Raw genomic sequence first — 15,336 nt, 5'->3', positions numbered from 1 at the left:
TGTATGGGACAGTTTGTAAAAAAAACATTGAGCTAACATAAATAACAGTTGTTAGAGGTGTGCGAAATAATTAACAGTCATTAAAAGACATGGACGGAAACAAGAAATAGAGGGAACCAGAAAAAGTAATATGTTGGCTTGGAAGGAGGTGGCATGGAGAGTCGACGAATGGCAGAGGAGTTTGATTCATGAAACATGATCTATTAGAGCCGAGGAGCGCCAGGAGACAGAGAGCAGCAATGGCTGAGGAGTGGCGGAGCCAGGAAACATCGAGGGCTGAGGAGTGGCGGGATCCAGGAAACATCGAGGGCTGGGGAGTAGCGGGAGCCAGCAAGCAGCGATGCCCGAGGAGCAGTGGAAGCAAGGGTGTGGCGATGACAGAGGAGTGGAAAGGACTGGTGAGTGGCAGGAGCTGGGACAGGGCCCAGGACCCGAGTTGAATGTTGAGGCGGGCAGTACTGGGAGGGTCCGATGTTAAGGCTGGGTTTCACTGAGGGAATTTGATATTGAGGTGACTTTTTATTTCTCAGCGGGTTGAATGTTGAGGTGGGCAGTACTGGAGGTGTTAATGTTGAGGTACTCTCAAACCCAGACAAGAAGTTTTAAACAGCGAAAAATGGAATGTGAGGACACCCGACCAGAGTGGGAAAATAGACATCTGCATGAAAGAGTTGTTTAGACTCAACATCAATAATTTAGAAGAAGGGTCAGTGACCCGAAACGTTAACTCTGCTTCTCTTTCCACAGATGCTGCCAGACCTGCTGAGTGGTTCCAGCATTTCTTGTTTTTATTTCAGATTTCCAGCATCCGCAGTATTTTGCTTTTAGATTTTCTGATGATCAGTGAAAGAAACAAGAACAGCATCAAGAAAGCCTTCACTTGCCCAAGTACAGCCATTAATTCAGATCATTGCCTGCTTGTAATGACGATGAAGAGGGGCAGTAACTGCAGTGAGACAAGGACACCAGGAGATGGAGATGGTGAGAGGGGGCAGTAACTGCAGTGAGAGAGGGACACCAGGAGATGGAGATGGTGAGAGGGGGCAGTAACTGCAGTGAGACGGGGACACCAGCAGATGGAGATGGTGAGAGGGGGCAGTAACTGCAGTGAGACGGGGACACCAGCAGATGGAGATGGTGAGAGGGGGCAGTAACTGCTGTGAGAGAGGGACACCAGCAGATGGAGATGATGAGAGGAGGCAGTAACTGCAGTGAGACGGGGACACCAGCAGATGGAGATGGTGAGAGGAGGCAGTAACTGCAGTGAGACAAGGACACCGGGAGATGGAGATGGTGAGAGGGGGCAGTAACTGCAGTGAGACAAGGACACCAGGAGATAGAGATGGTGAGAGGGGGCAGTAACTGCTGTGAGAGAGGGACACCAGCAGATGGAGATGGTGAGAGGGGGCAGTAACTGCAGTGAGACAAGGACACCAGGAGATAGAGATGGTGAGAGGGGGCAGTAACTGCTGTGAGAGAGGGACACCAGCAGATGGAGATGGTGAGAGGGGGCAGTAACTGCAGTGAGACAAGGACACCAGGAGATGGAGATGGTGAGAGGGGGCAGTAACTGCAGTGAGACGGGTACACCAGCAGATGGAGATGGTGAGAGGGGGCAGTAACTGCAGTGAGACAGGGACACCAGCAGATGGAGCTGGTGAGAGGGGGCAGTAACTGCAGTGAGATGGGGACACCAGCAGATGGAGATGGTGAGAGGGGGCAGTAACTGCAGTGAGATGGGGACACCGGGAGATGGAGATGGTGAGAGGGGGCAGTAACTGCAGTGAGACAGGGACACCAGCAGATGGAGATGGTGAGAGGGGGCAGTAACTGCAGTGAGATGGGGACACCAGCAGATGGAGATGGTGAGAGGGGGCAGTAACTGCAGTGAGATGGGGACACCAGCAGATGGAGATGGTGAGAGGGGGCAGTAACTGCAGTGAGACAAGGACACCAGGAGATGGAGATGATGAGAGGGGGCAGTAACTGCAGTGAGACGGGTACACCAGCAGATGGAGATGGTGAGAGGGGGCAGTAACTGCAGTGAGACAGGGACACCAGCAGATGGAGATGGTGAGAGGGGGCAGTAACTGCAGTGAGATGGGGACACCGGGAGATGGAGATGGTGAGAGGGGGCAGTAACTGCAGTGAGACAGGGACACCAGCAGATGGAGATGGTGAGAGGGGGCAGTAACTGCAGTGAGATGGGGACACCAGCAGATGGAGATGGTGAGAGGGGGCAGTAACTGCAGTGAGATGGGGACACCAGCAGATGGAGATGGTGAGAGGGGCCAGTAACTGCAGTGAGACAAGGACACCGGGAGATGGAGATGGTGAGAGGGGGCAGTAACTGCAGTGAGACAAGGACACCAGCAGATGGAGATGGTGAGAGGGGGCAGTAACTGCAGTGAGACAAGGACACCAGGAGATGGAGATGGTGAGAGGGGGCAGTAACTGCAGTGAGACAAGGACACCAGTAGATGGAGATGGTGAGAGGGGCAGTAACTGCAGTGAGACAAGGACACCAGCAGATGGAGATGGTGAGAGGGAGCAGTAACTGCAGTGAGACGGGGACACCAGCTGATGGAGATGGTGAGAGGGGGCAGTAACTGCAGTGAGACGGGGACACCAGCAGATGGAGATGGTGAGAGGGGGCAGTAACTGCAGTGAGACGGGGTCACCAGCAGATGGAGATGGTGAGAGGGGGCAGTAACTGCAGTGAGACAAGGACACAGGGAGATGGGGATGGTGAGAGGGGGCAGTAACTGCAGTGAGACGGGGACACCAGCAAATGGAGATGGTGAGAGGGGGCAGTAACTGCAGTGAGATGGGGACACCAGTAGATGGAGATGGTGAGAGGGGGCAGTAACTGCAGTGAGATGGGGACACCAGCAAATGGAGATGGTGAGAGGGGGCAGTAACTGCAGTGAGACAAGGACACAGGGAGATGGGGATGGTGAGAGGGGGCAGTAACTGCAGTGAGACGGGGACACCAGCAGATGGAGATGGTGAGAGGGGGCAGTAACTGCAGTGAGATGGGGACACCAGCAGATGGAGATGGTGAGAGGGGGCAGTAACTGCAGTGAGATGGGGACACCATTCCCACTGACCGAGAGAGAGAGAGAAACCCACACCGAGACACATATATTCACATTGACCAATTTAGACAGGTAAACACAAACACTTCCCTCTGTGTAAATAATGTTTTTACAAACATCAAAATCTCTCTTTTTATCCTTTCATATTTCACTCTTGGGGTTTAAATTTACTGTCAATCTGATTTCACAGGGACCAGAAGTTTTGCTTTCCTTTTCCTGGGGTTAGGGGGTTATGGGTCAATGCCAGTATCTGTGCAGTCTGTGACCCCTGACCCAGTGTTGTGACCCCGAGGGGGAACAGGGAGGGGGTTAGTCCCAACCTCTTAAAGGGACCCCGCACCGCCAGAACTGCTCCTCAGATTTAAACCTTCGAGTGAGTCAGGAGGAGTTTGAACAAGGATGGGAACAAAGTGACATTGAATCTTCAAATATTTATTCATTCAGTGATGTTAATAAACAGCAAATTATCTGTCAAGCCCAAATTCACACAAGTAAAATTGTGAATTCGGATTAATAATTTTAAAGGAGAAACTATTGTTAGTTAATTCCATTTAATTTGCTAAAAATGATCATCACTACCTTGTTTAGTTCAGTATTTAATATTAATAAAGCCCTTAGGAAGAGAGGAGGAGGCCATTTGGCCCCTCGAGCCCGTCCTATCTCTTTGAGATATTTTATTCCTCACCCTCTCCCTTACTGTGTGTGTCTCTCTCTGTCCCTCAGCCAGTCTCTCTCTCTCGTCCTTACCTGTCTCTCTCCCTCCCTCACCCTGTCTCTGTCTATCTCTCTCTCACCCCGTCTCTCTCTCTATCTCTGTATCTTTCTTTCTCTCTCTCTCCCAAACCCATCTCTCTCTCTGTCTCTCCCTCACCCCATCTCTCTCTCTCTCTCTCTCTCTTACCCCATCTCATTCTCTCTCTCTCTCAGAACAGGACCATCGAATCATAGAGTACTATAGCACATTAGGAGGTGATAGGATCAGTAATCTTAAATGAGAAACTATTGTCAATTAATTCCATTTTATTTATTCAAAATTATCATCACAACCTTGTATATTAGTAAAGCCCTGAGGAAGATAGGAGGAGGCCGTTCGGCCCCTCAAACTTGTTCCATCCCTTTGGGATATTTTATTCTTCACCCTCTCCTTCACCCGGTCTCTCTCTCTGTCCCTCAGCCAGTCTCTCTCTCTCTCTCCCCCGCCCCCACCCCCCTCAGTCGGTCTCTCTCTCTCTCTCTCCACCAGTCTCTCTCTCCCCGTTTCTCTCTCCCTCCCTCCCACTCTCTCACTTGCCCTCCCTCTCTCCCTCCCACTCGCTCTCTCTTTCTCCCCCTCCCGCCCCCTCTCTATCTCTCTCGCTCTCTCTCTGTCCCTCTTTCTCTCTCTCTCTGTCTTTATTTCAGTTCTTTCAGATATATGGATAGATTGGAGAGCTTGGGTTGTTCTCCATAGGCCCTTCCTATCCACTGTATCTAGGCTCTTCACAATTTTATACACCTCCATTAAATCTCCCCTCAGCCTCCTCTGTTCCAAAAAAAATAACTCCAGCCTGTCCAATCTTTCTTCACAGCTACAATTCTTCATTCCTGACAACATCCTCTATAAATCTCCTCTGTATCCTCTCTCCTACAATCACATCCTTCCTGTAATGTGCTGACCAGAACTGTATGCAGTACTCTAGCTGTGGTCTAACTAGTGTTTTATGCAGTTCAAGCACAACCTCCCTGCTCTTATATTCTATACATCGGCCAATAAAGGAAAATACAATCGAAAATCCTGTGAGTAAAACAATCCCTATTGTTAAAAAAAAATGATAACAATTGTCACAGTGCAACACAAGTGTGATTTATTAAACTTTAACACAACAGAGTTTGTTACTCAGCCGTGTAAAGTGTATTGCACTGTTACTGACCTTTACTCCAGTCCCTCAATCCCACTTCATCTCTGGAAGATTGTTATAAGATTCACCCCATCCTTTCAAACATAAATATTACCATCATCAAACCAGAGCAATTAGAAATTGTATACAGCGGCTGATAGCTAGTAACAAGACTGAAGGTATTCCAACGACCAGAAATTATTACATCTCCAACCGAGACAAATATATATCTTTATTTATATTAATATCCATCCATCCATCTGAATGAAGTCAAATGGAGGCCAGGCCTCTCCCATAACAACATTGTTTAACCATTTCACTTTTTATGACAGACTGAAAGCTTTCACCGATCTGGTCTCTATTTTACTCCAATTCTCTGTCTGATATTAATGAGTTGTTTATTTCTGTAGGATCTGCGATGACCTCTCCCATGACAGAGAATCCTGTGACAAGAACATCAGGTGAAACCTTTCTCTCCTGAAATCCCTGTTTCCTGTTTGTTTCTTGCTGTCTTGTTGCCAATTCTGTCTGGAGGGAGCTGAGTGAAAAGGCTGAGGGGATTTGCGGGGAAGGAGGTTTTTCAATCTCAAACTGTACCGGAGCAAGTGGAACTCTCTTCCACAAACGGCAATTGATGCTGAGCCACTTGTTAATGTTTAAATCTGAGTTTGATAGATTATTGTTAACCAAAAGTATTAAGTGATAAGGGGCCAAGACGGGTATATGGTCTTAGATCACAGATCAGCCATGAGCTTGTTTAATGACAGAACAGGGTTGAAGGGCTAAATGGCCTCCTTCTCTTCCTATGTTCTGTGACAAAATTACTGCGATCACTCTCTGTGTCTCACTCACCCTCTCGGTCTGTGTTTTCTCTCTATCTGCCTGTCTGACTCTCTCTCCTCTCTCAGAACGTAAAGACCAGACATCAGTCAGACATTTTAGGTTTGTTCTGTGTTCTCTGTTCAAAGTCACGAGGGGTCCAGACAGGTTAAAAGTTTGGGACAGTTCTGGCAGTGCAGGGTCCCTTAATCTGAGGCAAAATTTTGTGGATGCTGGAAATCTGGAAACCATCTCTCTGTCTCTCTCCCTCCCTTTCGCTTTCTCTCTCCCTCCCTCCCTCTCTCTGTTTCTGTCACTCTCTCACTCCATGCCTCTGTCTGCCCTCTCTTACTCTCTCTGTCTCCCTTGCTCTGTCTCTGCCTCTCTCTCTGTCTCGCTCTCTTCTCCCTCTCTGCCTTTCTTTCACTCCCCTCCCTCTATTTCTCTCTCTCTCTCTCCCTACATGTCTCTCCCTCCCTCTCTTTCTTGCTCCCTCTCTCTGTATGTCTGTCTCTTTACCCCTCCCTCACTTCGTCTCCCATTCCCTCCCTCTCTGTCTCTCTCTCTCTCCCTCCCTCCCACTCTATGTCTCTCTCTCACCCTCCCTCTCTCTGTCTCTCTATGCCCCCCTCTCTCTCTCTCTCTCCCTCCCTCACTCTCTACATCTCTCTTTCTCTCTTTCCCCCTTTGTCTCTCTCTGCCTCCCTCTCTGTCTCTCTATGCCTCCCTCACTTCGTCTCCCTCTCTCTGTCTCTCTGTTTATCTCTCCCTCCCTCTCACTGTCTCGATGTCTCCTTCTCTTTATCTCTCCCTCCATCCCTCCCTCTTTCTCTCTCTCCCTCCCTCTCTGTCTCTCTCTCCATCTCACTCTGTCTCCTTCTCTCCATCTCTCTCTCTCTCTTTCCCTCCCTCTCTCTGTTTCTGTCACTCTCTCACTCCATGCCTGCCTGTCTCCCTGCTCTGTCTCTCTCTCTCCCTGTTCTGTCTCTCTCTCCCTCTCTTTTCCCTCTCGCTCGCCCTCTATCTCGCTCTCCCTCTCTCTGTTTCTGTCACTCTCTCACTCCATGCCTGTCTGTCCCTCTTGCTCTGTCTCTCTCTCCCTCTCTTCCTCTCTCGCATCCTCTTTCTGTCTCTCTCTCTCTCTCTCTCCCTCTCCCTCTGTCTCTCTCTCTCCCTGTTCTCTCTCTCTCCCTCTCTTTTCCCTCTCGCTCGCCCTCTATCTCGCTCTCCCTCTCTCTGTTTCTGTCACTCTCTCACTCCATGCTTCTGTCTCGCTCCCTCTCTACCTCTCTCTGTCTCCCTTGCTGTGTCTCTCTCTCACTCTGTCTCACTCTCTTTGATGTGTCACCTCTCTCTCTATCCCACCCTCTCTCTGTCTCTCTATGCCTCCCTCTCTCTCTATCTCTCCCTCCCTCGCTCTCTCTAGCGCTCCCTCCCTCGCTCTCTCTAGCTCTCCCTCCCTTGCTCTCTCTTTCTCTCCCTCCCTCTCTCTGTCTCTCTCCCATCCTCTCTGTCACTCTCTCTGCCTCCCTCTCTGTTTCTCTCCCTCCCTCTCTCTGTCTCTATGTCTCTCTCCCACCCTCTCTCTGTCTCTCTCTATGCCTCCCTCACTTCTGTATCTAACATTGACCAAGAGACAGAACACAGAGAGTATTGGTGAACGGTTGTTTCAGACTGGAGGGAGGTATAGAGTGATGTCCCCCAGAGGTTTGTATGGGACCACTGCTCTTGTTGATGTATATTAATGACCTGACTTGGGTTCACAGGGCAGAACATCAAAGGAGTGTGAGCTGTGAGGAGGATGCAGAGAAACTCCAGTGTGATTTGGACAGGTTGAGTGAGTGGGCAAATACATGGCAGATGTGGATAAATGTGAGGTTATCCACTTTGGTGGCAAAAAACAGAAAGGCAGCTTATTATCTGAACAGCGATAAATTGGGAAAGGGGGAGGTGCAGCGAGACCTGGGTGTCCTTGTGCACCATCGCTGAAGGTAAGCATGCAGGTGCAGCAGGCAGTTAAGAAGGCAAATGGTATGTTGGCCTTCATAGCGAGAGAATTCGAGTACAGGAGCGAGGATATCTTGCTGCAATTATACAAGGCCTTGGTGAGACCACATCTGGAGGATTGTGTGCAGTTTTGGTCTCCTTATCTGAGGAAGGATGTTCTTGCTCTGGAGGGAGTGTAAAGAAGGTTTACTAGACTGATTCCTGGGACTGACGTATGAAGAGAGATTGGGTTGATTAGGCTTGTATTCGTTAAAGTTTAGAAGAATGAGAGGGGATCTCATAGAAACCTGTAAAATTCTAACAGGACTGGACAGACTAGATACAGGAAGGATGTTCCCGATGGGGGGGGAGTCCATGACCAGGGGTCACAGTCTAAGGATAAGGTGTAAGCCATTTAGGACTGAGATACGGAGAGATTTCTTCACCCAGAGAGTGGTGAACCTGTAGAATTCTCTACCACGGAAAGCAGTTGAGGCCAAATCATTAAATATATTCAAGAAAGAGTTAGATATAGATCTCAGGGCTAATGAGATCAAGGGATACAGGGAGAAAGTGGGAAGAGGTTACTGAGTTTGGATGATAAGCCGTGATGATATTGAATGGCGGAGCAGGCTCGAAGGGCCGAATGGCCTACTCCTGCTCCTATTTTTCTCTGTTTCGATAACACAAAACTTTGGAAATGTAGTAAAGAGAGAAGAGAATAGTAGCAGACTTCAGGAAACTATTGGCAGTCTGGTGAATTGGACAGACTCACGGCTGGTTAACTTCAATGCTGAGAAATGTGAAGTGATGGATTTTAGAAGGAAGACTGTGGGACAGGCTCTTTTCTTCTTCTTTTGGGCCTCCTTATCTCGAGAGACAATGGATACGCGCCTGGAGGTGGTCAGTGGTTTGTGAAGCAGCGCCTGGAGTGGCTATAAAGGCCAATTCTGGAGTAACAGGCTCTTCCACAGGTGCTGCAGAGAAATTTGTTTGTTGGGGCTGTTGCACAGTTGGCTCTCCCCTTGCGCCTCTGTCTTTTTTCCTGCCAACTACTAAGTCTCTTCGACTCGCCACAATTTAGCCCTGTCTTTATGGCTGCCCGCCAGCTCTGGCGAATGCTGGCAACTGACTCCCACGACTTGTGATCAATGTCACACGATTTCATGTCGCGTTTGCAGACGTCTTTATAACGGAGACATGGACGGCCGGTGGGTCTGATACCAGTGGCGAGCTCGCTGTACAATGTGTCTTTGGGGATTCTGCCATCTTCCATGCGGCTCACATGGCCAAGCCATCTCAAGCGCCGCTGACTCAGTAGTGTGTATAAGCTGGGGATGTTGGCCGCTTCAAGGACTTCTGTGTTGGAGATATAGTCCTGCCACCTGATGCCAAGTATTCTCCGAAGGCAGCGAAGATGGAATGAATTGAGACGTCGCTCTTGGCTGGCATACGTTGTCCAGGCCTCGCTGCCGTAGAGCAAGGTACTGAGGACACAGGCCTGATACACTCGGACTTTTGTGTTCCGTGTCAGTGCGCCATTTTCCCACACTCTCTTGGCCAGTCTGAACATAGCAGTGGAAGCCTTACCCATGCGCTTGTTGATTTCTGCATCTAGAGACAGGTTACTGGTGATAGTTGAGCCTAGGTAGGTGAACTCTTGAACCACTTCCAGAGCGTGGTCGCCAATATTGATGGATGGAGCATTTCTGACATCCTGCCCCATGATGTTCGTTTTCTTGAGGCTGATGGTTAGGCCAAATTCATTGCAGGCAGACGCAAACCTGTCGATGAGACTCTGCAGGCATTCTTCAGTGTGAGATGTTAAAGCAGCATCGTCAGCAAAGAGGAGTTCTCTGATGAGGACTTTCCGTACTTTGGACTTCGCTCTTAGACGGGCAAGGTTGAACAACCTGCCCCCTGATCTTGTGTGGAGGAAAATTCCTTCTTCAGAGGATTTGAACGCATGTGAAAGCAGCAGGGAGAAGAAAATCCCAAAAAGTGTGGGTGCGAGAACACAGCCCTGTTTCACACCACTCAGGATAGGAAAGGGCTCTGATGAGGAGCCACCATGTTGAATTGTGCCTTTCATATTGTCATGGAATGAGGTGATGATACTTAGTAGCTTTGGTGGACATCCGATCTTTTCTAGTAGTCTGAAGAGACCACGTCTGCTGACGAGGTCAAAGGCTTTGGTGAGATCAATGAAAGCAATGTAGAGGGGCATCTGCTGTTCACGGCATTTCTCCTGTATCTGACGAAGGGAGAACAGCATGTCAATAGTCGATCTCTCTGCACGAAAGCCACACTGTGCCTCAGGGTAGACGCGCTCGGCCAGCTTCTGGAGCCTGTTCAGAGCGACTCGAGCAAAGACTTTCCCCACTATGCTGAGCAGGGAGATTCCACGGTAGTTGTTGCAGTCACCGCGGTCACCTTTGTTTTTATAGAGGGTGATGATGTTGGCATCGCGCATGTCCTGGGGTACTGCTCCCTCGTCCCAGCACAGGCATAGCAGTTCATGTAGTGCTGAGAGTATAGCAGGCTTGGCACTCTTGATTATTTCAGGGGTAATGCTGTCCTTCCCAGGGGCTTTTCCGCTGGCTAGGGAATCAATGGCATCACTGAGTTCCGATTTGGTTGGCTGTATGTCCAGCTCATCCATGACTGGTAGAGGCTGGGCTGCATTGAGGGCAGTCTCAGTGACAGCATTCTCCCTGGAGTACAGTTCTAGGTAGTGCTCAACCCAGCGGTCCATCTGTTTGCGTTGGTCAGTGATTATGTCCCCCGATTTAGATTTGAGGGGGGTGATCTTCTTGATGGTTGGCCCAAGAGCTCTCTTCATGCCATCATACATTCCTCTGATGTTTCCGGTGTCTGAGGCCAGCTGAATATGACTGCATAGGTGTTGCCAGTAGTCGTTTGCGCAACGCCTAGCTGTTCTTTGTGCAGTACTTCTGGCTGCTTTAAGTGCTGCGGATGTTAAATCGCTGGGGGCTTTCTTGTAGTTCAAAAGTGCAATGCGCTTAGCGGCTATGACAGGTTCCAGCTCTTCATTATGAGATTGAAACCAGTCTGCATTTCTCTTCGCACTTTTGCCGTAGGTGGTCAAAGCTGACTCATAGATGGCGTCTCTGATGTGGGCCCACTTGGTCTCAGCATCCCCTGTGGGAGTGTTTTGAAGGGCTGTTACAAGTGAATTTAGAAATTTTTGTAACAGCTGTGGGTGAGAAATTCTGCTCGTGTTGATGCGCGGGTGGCCCTTCTGCTTGGAATGATGCAACTTCTTTGGTCTGAGTCTAACCTTGCTGCACACCAGGGAGTGGTCGGTGTCGCAGTCCGCACTGTGGAAGCTGCGTGTGATTTAAACCCTAACAGAAAATCCGGAGCGGAACCCCGTAGGCGGTCATGTGTCACCTTTGGCATGTTTCCGGCAGTTCCTGCAGCCATACTGGTGCCAAACGTCGTGTCCTGCACTCCTTTGGACCCCACCAGAAAGGCCGAGAGGGGGGTTTTGACGACTGGGCAACTCTCAACCTCCATAAATTTGCCCAGGCATGCGCCATGGAGAGGTCACTCCATAGTTGCCTCACAGCGACTGAAACAACACGGAAGGCAGCAGTTACGGGTTATAAGTCCAGATAAATTGGCGTAGAAACTGGGCGCCACGGGTTGCCTTTGTCGGTGGGAGAGGTCATTGCACCTCACTGGACAGCTACCGCCCGCCTCAAACCGGGCAGCCCCCGGTCAATAAGGTTCTGTCCCGCCACAGTCTGCCTGCTTCAATGGGTGCTTGGAGCTCAGGGTCATTGCCCGAAAGGTGGACTGATACACCGCACCAAACAACATGAAAAAAGGAAAGAAGGTACCAGCCCTTCGCTTTGCAAGCTGGAACGTCAGAACTATGTGTCCTGGCCTGTCGGAAGACCTTACACAAATCAACGATTCTCGGAAGACCGCCATCATTAACAACGAGCTCAGTAGACTCAATGTGGACATTGCAGCACTTCAGGAGACTCGCCTCCCCGCGAGTGGCTCTCTAGCAGAGCAAGACTACACCTTCTTCTGGCAGGGCAGGGATCCTGAAGAACCAAGACAGCATGGAGTGGGCTTCGCCATCAGAAACTCCTTGCTCAGCATGATAGAGCCTCCCTCAAATGGCTCGGAACGCATACTGTCCATCCGACTGCTCACCACCTCTGGTCCAGTACACCTACTCAGCATCTATGCTCCAACACTCTGTTCCGCACCTGAAGCTAAAGACCAGTTCTATGAACAACTCCATAACATCATTAGCAGCATCCCCAACACCGAACACCTATTCCTGCTGGGGGACTTTAATGCCAGGGTTGGGGCCGACCATGACTCATGGCCCTCCTGCCTTGGGCGCTATGGCGTTGGAAGGATGAATGAGAACGGGCAGAGACTGCTTGAGTTGTGTACCTATCATAACCTCTGCATCACCAACTCGTTCTTTCACACTAAACCCTGTCACCAGGTTTCATGGAGGCACCCGTGGGACAGGCAATATAAACTAAATGGTACAATGTTAAAACGGGTACAGGAACAGAGAGACTTGACTTTCTACCCACAGTACGTTACACATACTGGAGCAGGCAGTCTCTCTGTCTCTCTCTGTCTTTCCATTTCGCTCACTCTCTTTCTCTTTCAATACCTATCCTGACTTTTCTCTGAATACTTCTTGGTTGAGTAGGCTCCTGAAATATTTCAGTCTCAATGTTTAAAATACAGCTGACGTTTCTTTCTTTCAATTCAGACATTCCTGCATTGTGGAACTGTCAGTTATCTGTGCAGAGACAGGATATCAGGGTGTTTGAATGAAGTTGAAGATTTTGTTTGATTGAATATGCTGTGAATTCGATTGTGGATTGCGTCCCTTGCAGATACACACAACTGAAGGTCTTTACAGTAGGTGTCCTGAGAGATTGAAGTGGTTCACAATGTCTGACTAACATTAGACACATGAAAGAAAAAGATTGGGGACAATATACGATAGCGACGTTTAAGAGGCATCTTGACAAACACATGAATAGGATGGGAATAGAGGGATATGGTCCCCGGAAGTGCAGAAGGTTTTAGTTTAGACAGGCATCAAGATCAGCGCAGGCTTGGAGGGCCGAATGGCCTGTTCCTGTGCTGTACTGTTCTTTGTTCTTTGTTCTAATATGCAAAAGCTGAGACAGTCAGTCAACAGTAGGAAGGTGAATGTCTTTTGTGAACTTGAATTTCTCTGAAAATAAAAAATAAATCTGGAATAATAAATCCTCCAAGATGAAATGATTCCCTCTCACTGCTCTGACACTGATTTACCTTCAAGTAGGTTTTCCCAGTCCACTTTTTCTAACTCGCCTTCCAGTGGCCCAGCTTCATTCCCGAAAACTAAGTGTAGAACTGATCCATCTCTTGTTGGCCTTGCTACGTACTGGCCTAAAATAGTTTCCCTGAATGCATTTGAAGAATTCTGCATCCTCGCTACCTTTTACACTAGCCTCAGTTATCAATGCACTAGTTAGGACTGCACTAGACCCCATCTTACACATGGCCTTGTCTCTGTTATAAAAATTGGGTTAAAATGTGAGAGGTGTATGTGGCCCCGCCCTCCATTTTACACATCTGGTGAGAACACCCTCCATTTTATACACAAGATCATAAGAAATAGGATTAGGAGTAGGCCATTCAGCCCCTCGGGCCTGCTCTGCCATTCAATAAGATCATGACTGATCTGATAGTGGCCTTAACTCTATTTTCCTGCCTATCCCCTGCCCCCATAACCTTTGACTCCCTTGTTGCTCATAAATCTGTCTAACTGAGCCTTGAATATATTCAATGACACAACCTCCACTGCTCTCTGGGGAAGAGAATTCCAGAGTCTAAACAACTGCTGAGAGAGAAAAATTCCTCCTCATCTTTGTCATAAATGAGAGACTCCTTATTTTTAAACTGTGCCCCCTAGTTCCAGACTCCCCCACAAGGGGAACATCCTCCCAGCATCCGCCCTGTAAAGTCCCCTCAGAATCTTGTATGTTTCAATAAGATCACCTCTCATTCTTCTAAACTCCAATGTGTACAGGCCCAACCTGGTCAATCATTCCTTATAGGACAACCCCTTCATCCCAGGAATCAGTGTAGTGAACCTTCTCTGAACTGATTCCAATGCATCCAGGCCTGACCATTTATTCACTTTCAAAACTGCCAAAAACCTTAATATTTCCCTCTCACTCTGTTTATCCCATCCAATATTTCACACCCTCCTCTTTAACTGCACTGTCCGCATCATTCCCCATCTTTTATGAAGCCAGACATAATGTATTCATTAAGAACCATGCCCACATCATCCACCTCCACAGGTAGGAAGAAGGAGGAGAGGCAATCTAAATTAAAGGATACAGTTATAAAGGGGCTAACGTTATATGCCTCTTCCTTTGCTCTGATATAATACTGGAACAATTTACTGAGCTTCTGTCAAGGTCCATTCACATTCTTTATCTGTGTCTCTGTCTCAGAGAGATGGTGAAAAAACTATTGATGTGTTTCGTTCAGTTCAGTTTGATGTCAATGTTTCCCCAGGATATTGATGCTGGTGGATTCAGCGATGGGATAATGCTTTGAATGCCATGGGGAGGTGGTTGGATTCTCTCGTATTGCAGATGGTCATTGCCTGGCACTTGGGTAACGTGAATGTTAATTGCCACTGGTCGGCCCAAGCCTGAATGTTGTCCGGGTCTTGGTGCATGTGTCTCTGGATTGCTACATTATCTGAGGCAAAATACTGTGGATGCTGGAAATCTGGAAACCATTGAGCTGAATCACTAACTCTGTTTCTCTCTCCACAGATGCTACTTGCCCTGCTCAGTATATCAAGCATTTTCTGCTGGGATCTCAGTTGAAGATGGTTGGGCTGAGGACATTACCCTGAGGAACTCCTGCAGTGATGGCCTAGGACTGAGATGATTGACCTCCAACAACCACAACCATCTTCCTTAGTGCATGGTATGATACCAACCAGCACAGCGTTTTCCCCCTGATTCCCACTGACTTCAATTTTACTCAGGCTCCTCGATGCCACACTCAGTAAAATGCTGCCTTGATGTCAAGGTCAGTCTTTCTTCCCAGTAGCAGACAGGTGTGAATCATTTCCTTTGACCCGTTGTGTACTGAACATGCTCTGCTTCCTCACAGCCTGATACAGGACTGTACACGTCCGATTAATGTAGCCCATCAAACACTCCATTGAATGCCGGAACAGGGTTGTGGGGTTAAATTGCATCCTCCTCTTCCAATATCCGATGTTAAATATCATTCTTTCACTCTCAGTCACCCTGTCGGTCTGTGTCTCTCTGTTTCTGTCTCTCTCTGTCTCTGTTTCGGACAGTGTAGAGTGAGATTCACTCTGTATCGACCCCATGATGTCCCTGACCTGGGAGTGTTGGATGGGACAGTGTAGAAGGAGCATTACTCTGTATCTAATCCATGCTGTACCTGTCTGGGGAATGTTGATGGGAAAGTAGAAACAGAGAGGTCTGGGACCAGGGTCCTCA

General features: G+C 48.6%; 1 long non-coding RNA gene across 1 annotated transcript; it reads left to right on the top strand.

The window, feature by feature from the left end:
• The first annotated feature begins 322 nt into the window (after positions 1–322).
• LOC137385130 (uncharacterized) lies at positions 323–14,921 on the top strand. The gene is made up of 3 exons (XR_010977738.1): positions 323–398; positions 5,386–5,436; positions 14,632–14,921. It is a non-coding gene; the product is annotated as an uncharacterized lncRNA (long non-coding RNA).
• Positions 14,922–15,336: the final 415 nt, after the last annotated feature.

This window comes from Heterodontus francisci, chromosome 28 (assembly GCF_036365525.1).
Source record: "Heterodontus francisci isolate sHetFra1 chromosome 28, sHetFra1.hap1, whole genome shotgun sequence".
In the NCBI taxonomy this organism is placed as follows: Eukaryota; Metazoa; Chordata; class Chondrichthyes; order Heterodontiformes; family Heterodontidae; genus Heterodontus; species Heterodontus francisci.
This window is presented reverse-complemented; position numbering and strand designations above follow the sequence as displayed.